Source organism: Erinaceus europaeus, chromosome X (genome assembly GCF_950295315.1).
Source record: "Erinaceus europaeus chromosome X, mEriEur2.1, whole genome shotgun sequence".
Taxonomy (NCBI): Eukaryota; Metazoa; Chordata; class Mammalia; order Eulipotyphla; family Erinaceidae; genus Erinaceus; species Erinaceus europaeus.
The window spans coordinates 96,542,379-96,563,293 of record NC_080185.1 but is presented as its reverse complement, the minus strand read 5'-3'; the positions used below and the strand labels follow the sequence as shown (position 1 = coordinate 96,563,293).

At 42.5% G+C, this 20,915-nt stretch overlaps 1 long non-coding RNA gene across 1 annotated transcript; it reads left to right on the top strand.

Annotated features, from left to right (window-relative positions):
- The first annotated feature begins 11,742 nt into the window (after positions 1 to 11,742).
- LOC132535859 (uncharacterized) lies at positions 11,743 to 16,506 on the top strand. Its single transcript, XR_009547605.1, has 2 exons — positions 11,743 to 11,803; positions 16,142 to 16,506. It is a non-coding gene; the product is annotated as an uncharacterized LOC132535859 (long non-coding RNA).
- The last annotated feature ends 4,409 nt before the right edge of the window (positions 16,507 to 20,915 follow it).

Here is a 20,915-nt window from a genome sequence, read left to right as displayed (position 1 = left end):
TAGCATTTATAAATAGATTTATCAATATAACTCAATAGCATAAATATATAAATATAAATAGATTTATGTAAATAGATTTATCAATATAAATCAATAGCAGATTCCAAACTGGAATTCCAAAACTCGAATATTCACAAATATGTGGAAATCAAACAAACAGTAAACCAGAGGGAAAAATAATCAAAAGGGAAATCAGAAATACATTGAGAAAAATGAAGACTAAAGCTGAGCATTCCAAAGGTTTTGGATATAGTAATAGAGGAACTATTACAGAAAACACACATACACACACACACACACACACACACACACACACACACACACACACTTGAAAATATCTCAGGTAGACAACCTAGCTCTAGATTTCAAGGAACTTGAAAAGGAAAAAAAAAAAAAAACCTAAGTCCAATGTCCAATTATAACAAGGATTCAATCTTTTGTCATAATCTTCAGTATCCCCTAAATTTTGTTCCACTCAGTCTGTTTTCTCTGTTGTTCAGACTACAAGATCCTCAAGATCGTTGACTCTTCCTTGTTTCCCCCATTCTTCCCTGAGCTCATTCATTGTTATTTATTTCAGGTTTTTTTCCTCTTTTTTCAGTTCTAAAATCTCCACTTAGTTTTTCTTTCTCTTGTATTTTTTTTTCTCAGAATTTCTGCTCTGCTAAAGGTTTCTGGTTCTTCAATGAGATTTTTCTTTTCTCTTCTCTCTCTTTTTTTTTTTGACTTCAAAAAATATTTATTCCCTTTTGTTGCCCTTGTTTTTTTTTTTTTCCTCTTCTTTCGAGTGTGTTCTTATTTACTTAGTAAAGTATCTTTATTTTGGCTACTTTTTTTGGTCATCGCTAGGGTTTCAACTGCTCCGAAATGACTTTTTCAGGGAGAGAGAGGCAGAAAGGGAGAGAGAGAGAGAGATGGTGGCGCTGAAGCCTCCTCCAGTGCAGCATGGGCCAGACTGGGATGTGTGCATGACAAAGCAGGTATACTATCTTGGGATTCTTCTCTCCTATTATGGAACATATCTTACATTATACCTTTGTTCAAAGTGTATGTGCCTTCTCAAGAAAACAGTGACATCCTTCACCTTAAATATGAGACCTCTTGTCTTAGCTTGGATTCCCCCCAGAGAGACCCTAAGACAAGGATTTGAACACAGATAGGGTTGGTGACCTCAGAAAACCACAGTAGGGGAAGCAGAGAAGCTAGAGAGAAGAGAAGGAAGCCAAAATATTTGAGTTATAAAAAAAGTTACAGATGGGGCCGGGTGATGGCGCACTAGCTGGACCACACACCAGCTCCAAGTGTTACCAGATTCTCGGGCAGAGAGACAGGACACACTGAGGCTTTAATGTAGGATACACTATTTATTATGCCAGCAGACCCAGCCAGACTCATGCCCACAAAAGATTGGGCCCTGAGCGCAGTGGTGCTTGCCCTTTTATACAATTACAACTTTCCCATAGTGACTCATAGCAACATGCTTAACAAGTTTTCTTTTCTTTTTCTTTCTTTCCTTTTTTTTTTTTTTTGGTGTATTTAATAATGAGAGAGAAGAGCAGAGCATCACTCTGGCACATGTGTTGTTGGAGATTGAATCTGGGAACTCACACTTGCAAGTCCTGTGCTCAGCTGGCCATTGGTGATGCCAGGGATCAAGCCTGGGACTTGTCAAATGCAAATCCTGTGTGCTATGCTGCACATGTCCCTGGGCTGATATTTTGATATTTATATTATTTCCAGTTTGTCTGTTAGGTCAACTTCATCACTTTTTTATTAACTAACTTGCTCTCTTTCTTCCTTTTTCTCCCTTTCCTTCATTTTTTCCCTCCCTTCCTCCCTCCTTCTCTTTCCCTTTCTCTTCCCTCCCATTCCTTCCTTCCTTCCCAGGTTACTTTTCTTTTTCGTACACAGAGAGTACAACTTGTTTGGGTTATCAGCTGACTCTGGAGCAGAAAGCTCTGGTTTTATGGTGGTGTGGTGGATTGAACCTGAGACTTTGAAGTCTCAGGCATGAGTCTCTTTGCATAACCATTGTGCCATCTACCCCCCATGCGAGATTCTAAGGCCAAAGGCCAAGGCCCCTTTGATTACAGCAGTAGAAAGCCCTATTTATGCTAAGACTAGGGGGAAGATTGCCTCCCATTGTAATTTTCTTCCACTAAGAAGTTAACCCTTGCTTTTCTCTTTAGAAGCTAACCCTTGCTTGCCTCACAAGGACCCAGTCCAAGGCCCTGTCCCCACCTATAGAGGGGAAGCTTCACGACTAGTGGAGCAGTGCTGCAGGTGTCTTTTTTTCTCCCTATCTCACCCTTCCCTCTTGATTTCTCTGTATTGATCCAATAAGTAAATATCAAAAAAAGTTGTTTGTTGTTTTTTAAAAAAGGTTACAGATATGGGAAACTGAGTGAGTCCCATTGGAGAGCTCTGGTAGACAACAGAAAACATACTTTGGGGTTGTCTAGTCACCAACCCTATACACACACACACACACACAAACACACACACGCACGCACGCTGTCACCATCCTGAAGAAAAGGTATTAGGGCATTTCTCCTAAACTCTTACCCATCATTGGTGGAGGGTAGCCGCTCCCAGATGTGTCCATGCTGGCATTTCCTGCCTGTCCTGGCCACAGCTTAGAGGAAGTGCCCAGGCTGAGTCACAAGTGCTCCCTGCGCTGCAGAAAGTATTAGTGTTGCACTGGGGGAGTGCATGGGTCCCTGGCCGTGTCTCGGAATTTAAAATGTGTGCTTCCTAGTCTCTCCTTGGCTCAAATGCAGTTAAGTCTACAACCCTGTTAGGGAAATATTCTGATGCTGTTGGAACATGTCAAGCAGTCAGTGGTCTCTATCTCTACCCCATACATTTTTGTAAGTCCCAGAATTCATCTGAAGTAACCAGGTTGGCTGCTGTAAGATGGGGTGAGTTTCGAAGGACTGACACCTCAACCCCTACGATGCCCCCAATCGTTGCCTAAAATGGCCCAGGTGGTCATGGGATGGACTCAGCTGTTGCAGTGTAAGGCAGAGACCCAGCTGCTAGGCAGACAGTAGCCCAGTACCATAGACATTCTTGGCTTCTGACAGCACTGGCAGAGCACAGTTGGATATGTGATCTAGGCAGCTCAGATCAGACTTGGGTAAACAAAAGATCTCTAATCACAATGATGGGGATCCAGTCATAGGTTGACTAGAGGGCTAAGAGCCAAGGTCATTTGTTTCCAGTAGTTCGAGCCCATCATTGGGAAAGGGTATGAGCAGGACTCTAGACTCTTGTGAGTACCAAGACCAAGTCAGAACCCCCCAACCTTTGAGGATTTTAGGAACCAGACAGTTGTCCAGGGCACAGTCTTAAATACACGAAGAATATCCAAGACGAGGAGATGGTCAAAAGTGGATCTGGATAAGAACAAGTAGAACTGTGGCTTCCAATTAGGGAGATGAAAAGTTCAAAGTCAAGATGGCCTAAATAATAATGGTGCCCTGTCTTCGTGTCCAATCTTGTGGGGTTCGAGCTCCTGAGACAGTGTATCCCTACAGACAAAAGTGTGCCCTTGAGCTTAGAGAAAGAAGGCTGTGCTGATTGGTGGACTTTAAGCAGCCTCAGTGACGGGATGAAGTTCTGAAAGCAGGAGTCAGATAAGGCCTGTCTCCTACGCTGATGTATACTGCAAGATGGTCAGAGGTTCTGGCAACCACCTATCCATCCTTGTGTGCACATCCACACACATCCTGTCTTTCTCACACTACACTAGACTACTGCCCTCGACCTTTTGGTCACTTAAAAAATGGTAATCAGGGGGCTGAGTGATAGCGCAGTGGATTAAATGCACATGGCATGAAGCGCAAGGACCAACCAGCATATGGATCCGGGTTTGAGCTCTCAGCTCCCCACCTGCAGGGGGAGGTCATTTTACAAGCGGTGAAGCAGGTCAGCAGGTGTCTATCTTTCCCCCTCTCTGTCTTCCCCTCCTCTCAGTTTCTGTCTGTCCTGTCCAACAACAGCAATGACAGCAATAATAATAATAACAACAACGATAAACCACAAGGGCAACAAAAGGGGAAAAAAAATAGTCTCCAGGAGCAGTAGATTCATAGTGCAGGCACGACCCCCAGCGATAACCCTGGAGACCAAAAAAAAGAAAAAGGCAATCAACACTTAAAATAGAACTATCATACAAGGCCGCAGTTCCACTCTTAGATGTCTATCCTAAGTGTAAATGAAAACACTAATCTGAAAAGATATACGCACCCATGGATCGACCTGCCAATGCTCATTTCCAGCAGAGATGCAATTACAGAAGCCAGACCTCCTACCTTTTGCACCCCCAAAATAATTTTTGTCCATCCTCCCAGAGGGTGAGAAATGTTAGGGAAAGATGACTAGAAAGCTCTGAACTCTAATTCCATCAGGACCCAGAGAGAGAAGAGGGAAAAGAAAAGACATATTGAAGTAGTAATAGGTATAGCTGTGACTTAAAATGGAAAAGAAAACTGGACCATAGGGGGGAAAAAGTGGGAGAAAATATAGACAGACAGACAGACAGTTATAGAAATAATAGTTAACCTCTGTCTATGACCTTGGGAGAACCACTACAGTTTCCACTGGAGGGAATGGGGACACAGAACTCTGGTGGTGGCAACAGTGTGGAACCATACCCCTGTTATTTTGTAAATCACCAAAAACAATAAAAATTAAAATAAAGATATAGGTACCCCCATGTTCACTGAAGCATTGTTTGTTTGTTTCTTTCTGCCTCCAGGGTTAGGGCTGGGGCTCAGTGCCTGCACTATGAATCCACTGCTCCCGGCGGCCATCTTTTACATTTTATATTGCCCTCGTTGTCGTTGTTATTGTTGCCATTGCTGTTGTTGGACAGGACAGAGAGAAATGGAGGGAGGAGGGGAAGACAGAGAGGAGGAGAGAAAGACAGACACCTGCAGACCTGCTTCACCATTTGTGAGGTGACCTCCCTGCAGGTGGGGAGCCGGAGACTCGAACTGGGATCCTTAAGCTTCGCGCCATGGGCACTTAACCCACTGTGCTACAGCCTGGCTTCTTGAAGCATTCTTTACAATAGCTGAGGTAAGGAAGCAGCTTAAATGTAACTTGATAGATGAGTGGACGACAAAGACATGGTACACATATGTATATATACAGATGATAAAGTAGTGTTCAGCTATACAATATAATCAAATCTTGCCATTTGTAACAGCATTAATAGATATTGAAGGTGGTATGCTAAGTGAAATTAGTCAGACAGAGAAAGCAAATACTATAGGATCACATATATGTGTGGAATCTAAAAATAAAGATCAAATTCACAAATACAGAGAATAGATTAGTGGTGGCCAGAGATGGGGGTGAGGTAGGGAGGGATGAGAGCAAAGGGTCAAAAGGTACAAAGGACCCAGTTCTGGATAAATAAGTTATGAGGTGGGTCATGTATAACTTAGTGACTGGTGAATATTTGACAATTGCAAAGAGAATGTCTTTTTTTTTTTTTTGCCTCCAGGGCTATTGCAGGGGCTCTACTGCACTACCAGTCCACTGCTCCTAGAGGCTATTTTCTCCCTTTTGTTGCCCTTGTTGTTGTTATTGCTGTTGTTGAATAGGGCAGAGAGAAGTCGAAAGAGGAGGGGAAGGCAGAGGGGGTAGAGAAAGACACCTGCAGACCTGCTTCACCGCTTGTGAAGCGACCCACCTGCAGCTGGGGAACCGGGGGCTGCGCTGGTCCTTGGCCATGTGCACTTAACCCGCTGCATAATCACCCGGCCTCCAGAGAACATCTTTTTAAAAATAATTTTTGATATATTTTTTATATTTATTTTTGTTCCCTTTTTGTTGCCCTTGTTGTTTTTTATTGTTGTAGTTATTATTGTTGTTGATGTCGTTGTTGGATAGGACAGAGAGAAATGGAGAGAGGAGGGGAAGACAGAGAGGAGGAGAGAAAGATAGACACCTACAGACCTGCTTCACTGCCTGTGAAGTGACTCCCTTGTAGGTGGGGAGCTGGGGGCTTGAACCGGGAAAAAATAATTTTTTTATAATATTTAAAAAATTTTTATGCTTATTTATTTATTTTCCCATATGTTGCCCATGCTGTTTTATTGTTGTAGTTATTATTGTTGTTGTCAATCAATATGTCGTCGTTGTTGGATAGGACAGAGAGAAATGGAGAGAGGAGGGGATAGAGGGGGAGAGAAAGACAGCTGCAGACCTGCTTCGCTGCCTGTGAAGCGACTCCCCTGCAGGTGGGGGGGGGCGGGGGGAAGGGGGCTCCTTAGGCCGGTTCTTGCGCTTCGCGCCACCTGCGCTTAACCCACTGCACCACTGCCCGACTTCCTAAAAATAATTTTTAATATATGTTTTCTTGTTGTTGCTGATGTTTCACTGCTCTAGACTGACTTTATTTTTTTTCTCTTCAGATTGGGGTGTGGGGTGGGGAAGACACCACAGCACCAAAGTTTCCTCTAGTACATTGGGGCCTGGCTCAAACTTGGGTTGTGAACATGGCAAAGCAGGCATACTGTCCAGGTGAGCTGAGAGTCATCTTTTCTTTTTTCTTTTTTTCTTTTTTTTTTATTAGTAATTTAATAACGATTGACAAGATTGTAGGATAAGAGGGGTACAATTCCATACAGTTCCCACCACCGGAGTTCTGTATCCTATCCCCTCTATTGGAAGCTTCCCTATTCTTGATCCCTCTGGGACTTTGGAACAAAATTCTTTATGGGGTGCAGAAAGTAGGTCTGGCTTCTGGAATTGCTCTGAGAGTAAATCTTAAAAGTAATCATTGTAGGGGTCAGGTGGTAGCGCAGCAGGTTAAGCGCACATGGCTCGAAGCGCAAAGACAGGCATAAGGGTCGAGTTTGAGCCCCAGGCTCCCCACCTGTAGGGGAGTCGCTTCACAGGCGGTGAAGCAGGTCTGCAGGTGTCTATCTTTCTCCCTTTCTGTCTTCCCCTCCTCTCTCCATTTCTCTCTGTCCTATCCAACAATGAACAACATCAACAACAACAATAATAACCACGACAAGGCTACAACAACAAAGACAACAAAAGGGGAAAAAATGGCCTCTAGGAGCAATGGATTCATGGTGCAGGCACCGAGCCCCAGCAATAACCCTGGAGGCAAAAAAAAGTAATCATTGTAAAGTAAAAAAAAAAAAAAATCTATATATGATGACAAATATTAAGTGGACTTATTGTGGGGATGATTTGGCAATATATACAAATATTAAATCAGTATGTGGTACATCTAAAATAAAGATGATTTCTCAATTATACCTCAGTAATTCAGTTCCAAAGGGGAGGCAGTCCGATTCCTGCTTGCTGACCTTGAAATGCTGCTGATTTCTAGAATGGAAAATATTTGAGCCAATTATTCCTGTAAAAATATTCAGAGTGTCCATCCTCTATAACTCACACAGAGGATTTGCTGGGAATTCACAAGGTCTCTATTTTCTCATATTTAAAATAATCTCTCCATGAGTTTCTCTGCTTGCAGTGCCAATGGCCCATCTCCCTCCTTTCCCTTCACTGACACTGATCATGTCTATTTTGGTTATTTTTCCTGTTAAATGTGTTTCCTTTCCTCTTTCTAGGCTCCTTGATTATTCTGATTTCCCCCCTTGCTCTTTTCTACTACTCTTGTTTGCTGTTGAGTTTGACCTTGACCTACGCATCTCCTTCCCCTATCCTGGCCCCATAAAGATTTGGGTCTTTTCATTTGTTTTGACTGCATCAGCAGCAATTTATCCTTGGTAGCATTTTCCTTACCCGTTTCCTTCGTGTTTTATTTAGTTTTGTTTTGAATCCCTCATTACCCAGCTTTCTCTGGCATAAGTTCAAGACAAAGCTGCATGTTTTTCTATGCCTGCCTTCTCTCTTACTTCTTCTTTCCTTTCTCCACACCCCCCCCCCAGCTTCCTGAAAGTCTGCCTCAAGGATCCATTTATGTATTTATACCAGTAACAAATAATTCATTTATTCTTTTGAATAAAAGGTGCTTCTCAGCTAATAGAGACCTTGTTTCTCTATTGCAAAATGCTTGTTTCTTCTTTGAAAACACCATTAGAAAAATCAGATAAATCTCTCTGATACTTAGGAGAAAAAAATCTGCATTCTCACTGCAGAATTCCAAATATGTGGCATCACACGTACTTCGAGCCAGACTTCTGACAAGATGCCCTCAATCACACATAGCTTTATGAGTTTTTCCATCAGATGTGACTTCAGTTATTAAGATGACCCAGGTGATTAAACTCACCAGCAGCCTCCTAAATGCTCAGCAGAGGAAACCTGATATTGTTGGAAGAGGCTGCTTTGAGAAATTACTTTGCAGTGGCAAAAGGCAGAGAGGCCTGATACCTGCAGATTTTTGCTCACTTCTCAGAAATCCTTTGATTGTGTGATGTGCGGGTGTCTCTCTAGATCTCTTTTTCTCTCTCTCACTGCAGTAAGGAGGCAACAACAGCCTGGCACAGGAGTTCTGTGCAAAACATCTTACAAAACATTAACAAATTCCTTGGAATATCTTTTTACATTAAAAATATTCCTTCTGTGATATTTTAAAAAATAATAGGGAAAATAGAAATTGAAAGTGGAAGGGGAGATAGAGAGGGAGAGAGAGGGCAGGGGTAGATACCATAATGGTTATGCAAAGAGATTCTCATGAGTCCCATGTTCAGTCCTCCACACCACCATAAACCAGAGCTTAGCAGTGCTCTGGTAAAAGGGGGGTGGGGAGACCTGCAGCATTGCTTCACCACTCATGAAGCTTCCCCCTTGCAGATGTGGACCAAAGGTTTGAATCTGCCTCCTTGGGCATGGTAATGTGTGCACTCAACCAGGTCAGCCATGAACATCTCCTGTATTTGCCACATTGGATGTAGTAAATGACTACCCCCTGCCCCAGTCACTCACTCTGGGGTAGATAACTGACAGTTGGAGGGCATCACACTATGTATGGGGTGGAGTGGCGGGGGGAGTCTTCTCAGGAAGCATCATGAAAAGATTAGGGCTCATACAAACCCCAGGCACACAGGCGGATCTCCCTAGCTTCCCATTATTTTTCCATATCTAAAAATTTGTATTCCCTCTGGAGGCTGTCGATTCCTTATTGCTCATGTAAATAAGGGGTTATGGCCCTTCAGGAAACTGTATGGAGAGTTCTTAAACAAATAAAAATAGAAATGCCGGGGCTGGGCAGTAGCACACGGGATGAAGTGCACATGGCATGAAGTGCAAGGACCAGGGTAAGGATCCTGGTTCAAGTCCCCAGTACCCCACCTGTAGAGGGGTCAAGCAGGTCTGCAGGTGTCTATCTTTCTTTCCCCTTCTCTGTCTCTCCCCCCATCCCCGATTTCTCTCTGTCCTAACCAACAACAGCAATAAGAACAACAACAAAATGGAGAAAATGGCCGCCAGGAGCAGTGGATTCATAGTGCAGGCACCAAGCCCCAGAGATAATCCTGGAGGCAAAAAGAAAGAAAAGAAAAGAAAAGGAAAGGAAAGGAAAGGAAAGGAAAGGAAAGGAAAGGAAAGAAAGAAATGCCTTATGACCCAGCAATACCAGTCTTAGAAATTTATCCAAAGGACATGAAAGCATTAATTCAAAAGGACGTATGCACCTATAGTATGTTCATAGCTACATTATTCACAATAGCCAAGCAGTGGAAGCAACCTAAATGTCCATCAACAGATGACTGGCTAAAGAAGTTATGGAATATGTACTCTACAAAATACTAACTCTGCAATAATAAAAAGACGATAGTACGTTCTTCAGGACAAAATAGATGGAACTGGAGGAATTATGCTTAGTGAAATAAAAAAAGACAACTACCGGATGGTTAACTCATATGTGGATCTAGAGAATTGAAGCACATGAACTTGCAAAAAATGAATAATACTTATAGTGTGAAACTATACCCATAATCTTATAATCTTTATTAATCACAAATTTAAATAAGGGCTTAAAAACAGGGGATTATAGAGCAGAACAGTAACAGAAGCATAGTGATGATGAGTATGGATTTGGGAGCCAGATACCCTGGGTTTGACATTTGACTCTGCCATGCGAAAGCTTTGTGATTTCAAGAAATGGTGCTTAGCTTCTCTTGGTTCCCTTCTCTATAAAGCGACAATATTATGCAGATTAGGCAAGTTAGTAGAGGATCTCCTCTGAGCCGTGCTTGGCAGTAGCGAGTGCTCCAAAGTCCATGTTCAATAAAAAAACATCACCCCAGTTCTGGTGTTTTTAAAAATTAGAAAATCTCTCCTGGGAATAACCAGATAAGACAGAACAATGGGTTGTTTGGAAAGACAGCCTTCTTGTGTCCACCGGATACAAGAAGTGGCAATGTTGAAAAATCAAATGAAGCGAATGTAGAAAATAAAACATATCAAAAACAACAGTGCTCGAAGCACACCAGACAGACCATTAAAATGACCCTGCTGGCAAGATTCCACAGCTTGAGATAGTAAGTCACTGATGATTGTGCTGTTTGTAACCTTGTAACAGAAAGGAAGGGAGAGAGAGAGAATTAGAAGAGTTCTGTGAGATTTAGATTTCCTGCTAATGAAACTGTTTTTTCTTTTTTTAATAAAACTAAATTGCTCTTTAGAAATGTACAGACTGTGCTGTTTGTAACTGAAAGGAAGGGGAGGGGGAGAGAAAAAGATAGAGCCAGGGAGAAGGAGAAGGAGGAGAGGGAGAGGGAGGGAGAGAAAGAGAGAGAGAGAGAAAAAAAGAAAGATAAAATTGGAATAAGAAAAAAGGAGAAAAAAGTTCTATGAGATTTTTATTCCCTTCTAATGAAAATATGGTTAAAAGCAAAATCTGGGACTGGGCAGTGGCATACCCGGCTAAATGCACACACATTACCATGCACAAGGATCTGGGTTCAAACCCCCTGGTCCCCACCTGCAGGGGGAAAGCTTCATGAACAGTGAACCAGTGTTGCAGATGTCTTTCTCTCACTATTTCCCCATCCTTCTCATTTTTCTCTCTGTTGTCAAATGAAATTAAAAAAATAAGAATAAATAAATAAACTAAATTGCTCTTTAGAAATTTACAGATCCAGGACCAGGTGGCGGTGCACCAGGCTGAATGCACATGTTACAATGCTCAAGGACCCGGGTTTGAGCCCTCGGTCCCCACCTGCAGTGGGAAAGCTTTGTGAGTGGTGAAGCAGTGTTGCATGTGTTTCTCTCTCTCTCTCCTCTCTTTCTCTCTCTCTCTCTCTCTCTCTCACCTCCTCTTGATATCTGGCTGTCTCCATCCAATAAATAAATTAAAATTAAAATAAACAAATTTAAAAAGAATAAGAAATGTACAGATCCAGCATGGGGAGATAGCATAATGCTTATACAAATAACTTTCATGCCTGAGGCTCTGAGATCCCAGGTTCAGTCCCCAGCACCACCATAAGACAGAGCTGAGCAGTGCTGGGGTTGGGGGGGGTAATTAAAATGTAGAGATCCAAGATAATTCCTGTAGAAATTTGGGTAATGTGGTGACAAATCATAGTTTCCCTATAAGGTCGCACTGACATGTGTAGCCCATCCAGCAAGCTGTTCCTTCAATCTGATATGGAAACCACTCCCGTCTAGTAGTGCTGTGTATGTTTCCTTCCCTGCAGTTCCATAGAGATTCATACCAGCTCTCAACCAATAGAGTGTGGTGGAGATAATGCTGCGATGACTTCCTAGGTTAGGTCATAAAAAGGCTATGACTTTGGACTCTGCATTCTCTCTCTGGGTGCTTGCTCTTGGGATGGAGCTGCCATGCTATCTGGATCATGTAAGCAGTTCACATCGAAGTGTTCTGGCTGACAGCCAGCATCAGCCACTAGCTGTGTGAGTGAGGGAGACTTCAGATGTTTTTGTTTGTTTGTTTGTTTTGCAGTGATTGTATTTTTTATTTCCTTTTTTAAATTTTTTAATTGGGGGATTCAGTGTTGGTTTACAAAATTACATGTCAACAGCGGTATAATTCCACACTGTTCCCACCACCAGAGTTCTGAATCCCAAGGCCCTCCATTGCAAACCAGCGCAGTTCTCCCAAGGTTGCAGACATGGGTTAACTGTCATCTCTACAATTGTCTGTCTACATGTGTACATGTTTGCCCCCGTTTTCTTCCAGGTCCAATCCTCTCTTCCCCTCCATGCTACACATAACCCTACTACATTCAAATATCTCTCCTCTTTGCGTCCTCTCTCTCTCTCTGGGACCCGGTGGAGCTGGAGTTCAGAGCCCTCTTCTCCTCTTCCTCCTATCACTTCTCCCCCACTGGGAGTTTGGATCAGAGTTGTTTTGGGATGCAGAAGGTAGGAATTCTGGCTTCTTTAATTCTCCAGTGGATTTGGGCATTGGTGGGTCAACCTATACCCCCAGCCTGTTTCTATCTTTCCCCAGACTTCAGATGTTTCTAGCGCCCAATCACTGATTCAGCCCAGCTGAAGGGCAGACAGAAAATATGAAAAATTGGGCAGGGGCAGTCACTCAGTGGTGTTGTGCACGCTCAAGATCCTGGATTCATTATTTGCACAGTGTTCCCCGCCCCCACCTTTGTTTTAAAAATGTAGTTTTGAGAAGAAAAGGACATAAGACTTTTTCCATGGGGAAGCCTATCTGAGCCTATGGCATCATAACCACTTTATATTTAAATCTTTCCTCCATTTACCAAGCAAATTAATTATTTAAAGATCTTATCAAATGGATATTTTGTCCATGCCATGTTAGGAACCTCTAGACGGGTGCCATATGTGGGAGTCTTGAAGGTCTGTCACAGAGTTTCAGGGTCACCTGACCCAGGCTGCCGCCCAAGAACTAAGTGAAACAGGGCGAAAGAGTCTCAGCTTGAGAGTGATGATGAAGAGGCAAGAACATTCTGAACTTATTTGCTGTCATGTTGATTACAATACCTTACAAGGGGCCAACAAAATAGCTCACTTGGGTAGTGCATTGCTTTGTGATCTGCACCACCCAGGTTCAAGTCCAGCCCCCCTCCCCCCAATTGCACTCTCTCCCTCTGGTCTCTCAGAAAACAGAAGGCAAGCAAAAACAACAAAACCTGATAAGAACTGTAAGAAAAAATATATATATATATAATAAAAAGAACTACAAGAAAACACCAATCAATCCTCCATTTCCCCCTAATTAAATATACACATAACACTGATTGCATTTTAGGTTGCACAAAGTAAAATTAAGAAAAACAGTTGCCGGAGGCGGGTGGTGGCACATCCGGTTAAAAGAACATAGTACTAAGTGCAGGGACACGTGCAAGGATCTGGGTTCTATCCCCTGGGTCCCCACTTGCAGGGAGGCCACTTCACAAACAACCAAGTAGGTCTGCAGGTGTCTATCTTTTTCTCCCCCTCTCTATCTTCCCCTCCCTTCTCAATTTCTCTCTGCCCTATCCAATTAAAGAGAAAAAGAAAGGAAGGAAGGAAGGAAGGAAGGAAGGAAGGAAGGGAGGGAGGGAGGGAGGGAGGGAGGAAGGAAGGAAGGAAGGAAGGAAGGAAGGAAGGAAGGAATGGAGGGAAGAAGGAAGGAAAAAATTGCTAACAGAGTCCCACCACCAGGAGATAACTATTCATAATATCTCAGTGTATTCTTTTTTTTCCCTCCAGGTTTATTGGTTTATTGCTGGGGCTCGGTGCCTGCACCATGAATCCACTGCTCCTGGAGGCCATTTTTTCCCCCTTTTGTTGCCCTTGTTGTTGTAGCCTTGTTGTGGTTATTATTATTGTTGATATCATTTGTTGTTGGATAGGACAGAGAGAAATGGAGAGAGGAGGGGAAGACAGAAAGGGAGAGAGAAAGACACCTGCAGACCTGCTTCACCGCCTATGAAGCGACTCCCCTGCAGGTGGGGAGCCTGAGGCTCAAACTGGGATCCTTCTGGTCCTTGCGCTTTGTGCCACAAGCGCTTAACCCACTGCGCTACTGCTAACCCCCAGTGTATTCTTTTTATTGTTGTTGTTGTTGGATAGAGACCAAAACTGAGAGGGAATGGTGAGATAGAGAGGGAAAGATAGAGAGACACCTACAACATTGCTTCACTGCTTGAGAAGCTTCCCGCCACAGGTGGGGATGGGGATTTGAACCCAGGTCCTTGCACATGGTAACATGTGCATTCAACTGAGTGTGCAGCTGCCTGGCCCCCTTCTTAGTGTATTCTTTAAAGACGTAAGTATAGATATTCAGCTAGGTATCTGTGGAGGCAGCTATATGGAATTTTTCAGTTCTGTAGTCCACTTTTCTCACTTGCTAAGATAGCTCTACCTGCTTTCCATGTCAATACAGTCCTGCTTACTATTTTATTAGAATTTCCTTTAACAGAGAGAGAAAGAGAGAGAAAGAGGGGGCGGGAGAGAGACCAGGGTATAGTTCCTGACCTGGGAGGTTGTGAAGCTGAATTTGTATGTATAAGATCTTGAGTTTGATTTTTTTTTAAATATTTATTTTATTTATTTATTCCCTTTTGTTGCCCTTGTTGTTTTATTATTGTAGTTATTATTGTTGTTGTTGTTCTTGGATAGGACAGAGAGAAATGGAGAGAGGAGGGGAAGACAGAGAGGAGGAGAGGAAGATAGACACCTGCAGACCTGCTTCACCGCCTGTGAAGCGACTCCCCTGCAGGTGGGGAGCCGGAGTTCGAACCGGGATCCTTATGCCGGTCCTTGTGCTTTGCGCCACCTGCGCTTAACCCGCTGCGCTACAGCCCGACTCCCGAGTTTGATTTCTAACACTACATGTGCCAGAAGAATTTAAAGACGGGTGCTGTCTTTGTTGATCTCACAGCAGCCTATGACACGGTCTGGCACCGTGGTCTCCTAGTCAAGATCTCAAGATGCCTGCCTCCATGGGTGGCCAACACTATATCGTTTCTTCTCCAAAACAGAAGCTTCCGGGTGCATCTGGGTGACAAGTCTAGCAGATGGAGACTTGTCTCAAGTGGCCTCCCCCAGGGCTCTGTTCTGGCTCCTACGCTATTTAATATTTACATCAATGACCTCCCAGAAACTTCTTCAAGGAAGTTCATCTACGCCGATGACACCTGCTGTGCAACTCAGGCATCCAAGTTCGACATCCTCGAGGAAACACTCACGAAAGACATGTCTCTGATATCTGATTACTGTAAAAAATGGCGACTAATCCCTAGCACTGCAAAAACGGTATCATCTGTTTTCCATCTACACCATGCCTCGGCCTCGCATGAGCTTAATGTGCAGCTAGGTGATACGAGAATCCGGCATGAAGCCCAGCCAGTCTATCTTGGTGTTACTCTCGATCGCACTCTGTCATTTCACGAACATCTCATAAAAACTGCAGCAAAGGTGGGCGCGAGGAATAACATCATTGCAAGACTGGCCAGCTCCTCATGGGGCGCGAGCGCTTCCACACTACGATCATCATCTCTGGCATTATGCTATTCCACTGCAGAATACTGTGCCCCAGTATGGTTCCGTAGCCCCCATGTCCACTTGGTCGATTCCAAATTATATTCCTCCATGAGGATAATTTCTGGAACCATCCGTTCCACCCCGGTTCCATGGCTGCCAGTTCTTAGCAACATCGCCCCACCAGATATTCGTCGGGATGCGGCATCATCTAAGTTCATTTCCCACGTCTATGATCGACCGGACCTGCCAATATACGCGGATATCTTCGCCCACCCTGTCCAACGCTTGACGTCTCGTCACCCAATCTGGTCTCCTACGCCTACACTGAACTTCTCTGTTCCAGTCTCTTGGAAACAGAGTTGGCAGTCAGCTGAGGTAAAGAACAAACACCTCATCATAGACCCCTGCAAGCGTCAACCCGGCTTTGACCTGGCACGTTATGATCAGGCCCTCCTCAATCGCTATCGAACAGGCCATGGCCGGTGCGCCGCTATGTTCCATCGCTGGGGAGCCAGAGACGACCCGAACTGCCCCTGCGGCTACAGACAGACTATGACCCACAGAGTCAACGACTGCCACCTCTCCAGATTCAAAGGAGGTCTCGAGACTTTACATCAGGCTCAACCTGACGCTGTTGACTGGCTACGGAAGAAGGGCAAACGTTAGAAGAAGAAATGTGCCAGAATGATACTCTGGTTCTCTCTCTCTCTCTCTCATTAATAAATAGGTCTTAAAAGAAAAAAGGGCATCTGGAAAGATAGAAACAAGCTGGGAGTATCGATCGATGCCCATATCCAGCATAGAAGCAATTACAGCAACCAGACCTTCCACCATCTGCACCCCATAAAGAATTTTGGTCTATACTTCCAGAGGGATAAAGAATAAGGAAACTTCCAATGAAGAGTAGGGGATATGGAACTCTGGTAGCGGTAATTGTACCCCTCTTATACCATAATCTTGTCAGTCATTATTAAATCACTAATAACAAACATAAAAAAAAAAAACATCAAGCATGCAAAACATGTGATTCACTGCTGAGTAACCTCCTGGCTTATCTGCTTTATTATTAAAGTAACCCTTTGATTGACTATACCATCATGAATTCAGTCAATTTTCTGCTATTAGGAATTGGGCATTTTTACTTGCTTTCTAGGTTTTAATAAAATTATTGACTTAAATGAATAACTTAAGGTGCGCATGATGCTTCATAAACATTTACACAGTGAAATGATTTTTCATTACTACAGCCAAGCTAGTTAACATACCCATTTCCACCTGAAAATTTCTACTTATTTGTACATATGTGTGTGGAGGTGGTAAGAGCACTTGAAATCTAAATAAATCTCTTTGCAGGTTTCCAGCATACAATACAGTGTTACCATAGTCACCACCCATTCATAATTGTGTACCCTTGCACCAACAGCTCTCCTTTTCAACCTCCCCACTCCTGCTAACCACAACTCTGCTTCTTGCTTCTGTGAATTGTACATTTTTAGACTGCACAGTAAGAGTAAGATAATGCTGTATTTTTTTTCTTGCTGGGTTTGGCTTCTTTCATTTAGCATAACGCCTTTCAGTTTCATCCTTGTCACCAATGGCATGATCTGTACTTAAAAGGTTAAATGACATTTCAGTGTGTGTGTGTGTGTGTGTGTGTGTGTGTGTGTGTGTTTCACTTCTTTATCCATTTATCCAGCCATGGATATTCAGGTTGTTTCCGTTATCGTGGCTATTGTGAATAATGATGCAGTAAATATGAAAGTGCTGATACTTCTGTGAAGTAGTTATTTCATTTCCTTTGGCTATGTATCCAACAGTGGGTTTGCAGCTCAAATGGTAGGCCTAGTTTCCGTTTTATTTTGCTCTTTTCCCCGATGACTGCACCAATTTATATCTCTACCAATAGTACATACACGTGGTTCTTTTTTCTCTACGTCCTTGTAAACACTTGTTTCTTGCCTATTTTTTATTTATAATTGTCAGTCCAGCCAATCTGAGGTGGTACCTTTTAAAAATATTTTATTTATTTATTTATTGGATAGAGACCAAGGGAAATCAAGAGGAAGAAGGAGATAGACCAAGGGAGAGACAGAGAGACACCTGCAGCACAGCTCACCACTTGTGAAGCTTCCCCCTACATGTGGGGACCAGGGACTTGAACCTGGGTCCTTGCCCATGGTAACATGTGCACTCAACCAGGCTGTTACCATCCGCCCCTGTGAGCTGATATCTTATTGTAGTTTCCATCTGTGCTTTCTTGGTGATCCCTGATGTTAATATTTCATGTACCTGTTGGTTACCTGAATGTCTCCAGAGTCATTCTTACTCAGCTTTTTTGCCCATTGGCATTTGGCAATTCTAATCATATTAGTTCCTTACATATTTTTGTATTAGCTCATTATTAGATATATGGTTTGCAGATAATAATCTCTCTCATTCCTTAAGTTGCCTTTTCGTTTTGTTTATTGTTTCCCTTTTGTGAGGAGCTTTTTCATTTGATGTAGTTCTACTCGCTAATTCTTCTTTTCTTACTTGTCCTTTTGGTATCTCCCCCCAGTGTTTGGTACCTCCCCCCAATGTTTCCTTCTGGGAGTTTTCTATAGTCTTAAGCCTTATTTTGCTATTATTTTATTGCAAGTTAATTTTTGTGAGTGGTGTGAGAGCAGAATCTATTCCATTCTTCTGCGTGTGTCCAGTTTTCTCACCACCACTTACTTCAGAGACTCTCCTTTCCCCACTGTGTATTCATAGCATCCTTATAAAAAATGAGTTGTCTGGGAGCCAGGAGATCGTTCAGTGGGTGCAACAGGCCCCAGGATTGATCCCCAGCACCACATGGGAGCACAGGAGCATCATGAACAGCACCAAAGGGAACTCCATGGATGGTACTTTGATGACTCTCTTTAGTCTCTCTCTGCCCCCCCCCCAAGTACATAGAATTTTTTAAAAAATGGGCCAAGGAGCCTGCTCCTTAGATGAAGGATGGTCTGGTATTGACCAAAAAAGCTATCATTAAAGTGAGCCAGTCTCTTGCCTTTATCTAGCTGTTGGAGCCCTTTCTTTGTCTGACGAGGTAAAACTTCCTTCCAGTTGTTAAATCACTGAGTGTCATTTATTGTATCAAACTGGTATTGAGTTTTGGGGATCTGGTCTGAAGTTGGGGAAGAAATAGACCAAGGGTTTAAGTGGGATCTAAGTTAACCTTAAGTTTTACTGCATTTTACTTAGTTGCTCGTTATAACAGAGGTTATCATAGGGGACAATAAGTGTCCTTTACTTGATACATATACTTTTGCCAGTATATCTCTTGGTCAGTTGTATACAATATTTCTTTTAAAGATTATCAGTGGGGTGACATTAATGCTGTTGCTGTCAGAAACAATTAGAGGATGTCTCTTACTTTCTTTTTTATGAGAATTTTTATTTTTTAATTTCTTTATTGGGGAATTAATGTTTTACATTCAACAGTAAATACAATAGTTTGTGCATGCATAACATTTCCCAGGTTTCCATATAACAATACAACCCCCACTAGGTTCTCTGTCATCCTTTTTGGACCTGTATTCTCTCCCCACCCCCCACCCCAGAGTCTTACTTTGGTGCAACATGCCAATTCCAGTTCAGGTTCTACTTGTCTTTTCTCTTCTGATTTTGTTTTCAACTTCTGCCTGGGAGTGAGATCATCCCATATTCATCCTTCTGTTTCTGACTTATTTCACTTAACATGATTTTTTTCAAGGTCCATCCAAGATCAGCTGAAAATGGTGAAGTCACTATTTTTTATAGCTGAGTAGTATTCCATTGTGTGTGTGTGTGTGTGTGTGTGTGTATAACACAACTTGCTCAGCCACTCATCTGTTGTTGGACACCTGGGTTGCTTCCAGGTTTTGGCTATTACAAATTGTGCTGCTAAGAACATATATATACACAGATCTTTGTGGATGGGTGTGTTGGGTTCCTTAGGCTATATCCCCAGGAGAGGAATTGCAGAATCATAGGGTAAGTCCATTTCTAGCCTTCTGAGATTTCTCCAGACTGTTTTCCACACGGGTTGGACCAATTGACTTTCCCACCAGCAGTGCAGGAAAGTTCCTTTGACCCCAAAACCTCTACAGCATTTGCTGCTATTACTCTTTCTATGTATGCCATTCTCGAAGGAGTAAAGTGGTATCTCATTGTTGTTTTTATTTGCATTTCTCTGACCATCAAAAACTTGGAGCATTTTTTCATGTGTTTATCAGCCTTTTGGATCTCTTCTGTGATGAATAGTCTGTCCATGGATCTCTTCTGTGATGAATAGTCTGTCCATGTCCTCTCCCCATTTTTGGATGGGGTTATTTGTTTTCTTGTTGTTGAGTTTGGCAAGCTCTTTATATATTTTGGTTATTAGCCTCTTGTCTGATGTATGGCATGTAAAGATCTTCTCCCATTCTGTGAGGGGTCTCTTGGTTTGGGTAATAGTTTCTTTAGCTGTGCAGAAGCTTTTTAATTTGATGTAGTCCCATAGGTTTATGCTTGTCTTAGTCTTCTTCATAATTGGATTCGATTCATTGAAGATGTCTTTAAAATTTATGCGGAAAAGAGTTCTGCCAATATTTTCCTCTAAGTATCTGATAGTTTGTGGTCTAACATCCAAGTCCTTGATCCACTTGGAATTTACTTTTGTATTTGGTGAAATATAGTGGTTCAGTTTCATTCTTCTGCATGTTTCAACCCATTGTTTCCAACACCATTTGTTGAAGAGACTCTGCTTTCCCCATGTAATAGCCTGGGCACCTTTGTCAAAGATTAGATGTCCATAGGTGTGGGGGCTTACTCCTGGGCTCTCATATCTATTCCACTGGTCAGTGTGTCTATTCATGTTCCAGTAAGCAGTTTTGATGACAATGACCCTATAATACAATTTGAGTTCTGGGGGTGTGATGCCTCCAGTTCTGTTCTTTTTTCTCAAGATTGTTTTGGCAATTCTAGGTCTTTTCTGGTTCCAGATAAACTTTTGTAGCATTTTTTTCTATTCTCCTAAAAAATGTGGTTGGGATCTTGATGGGAATAGCATTAAATTTGTATATGGCTCTGGGTAGTATATTCATTTTGATGCTGTTAATTCTTCCAACCCATGAACATGGAATATCTTTCCACTTCTTTGTGTCTTTTTCAATTTCCTTGAGTAGTAACTCATAATTTTCAGTATACAAGTCTTTCACTTGTTTGGTTAGGTTTATTCCTAGATATTTCATTATTTTTTGTTGCTATAGTAAAAGGAATTGATTTCTGGATTTCAACTTCTTCTAACTTAGTGTTTGCATAGAGGAATGCCACTGACTTTTGAATGTTAATTTTGTGGACTGACACCTTACTGTATTGCCTGATAATTTCCAAAAGCTTCTTGCTGGGTTCCTTAGGTTTTTCTATGTATATTATCATGTCATCTGCAAATAGGGAGAGTTTGACTTCTTCTCTTCCAATCTGTATCCCTTTAATTTCTTGCTCCTGCCTGATTG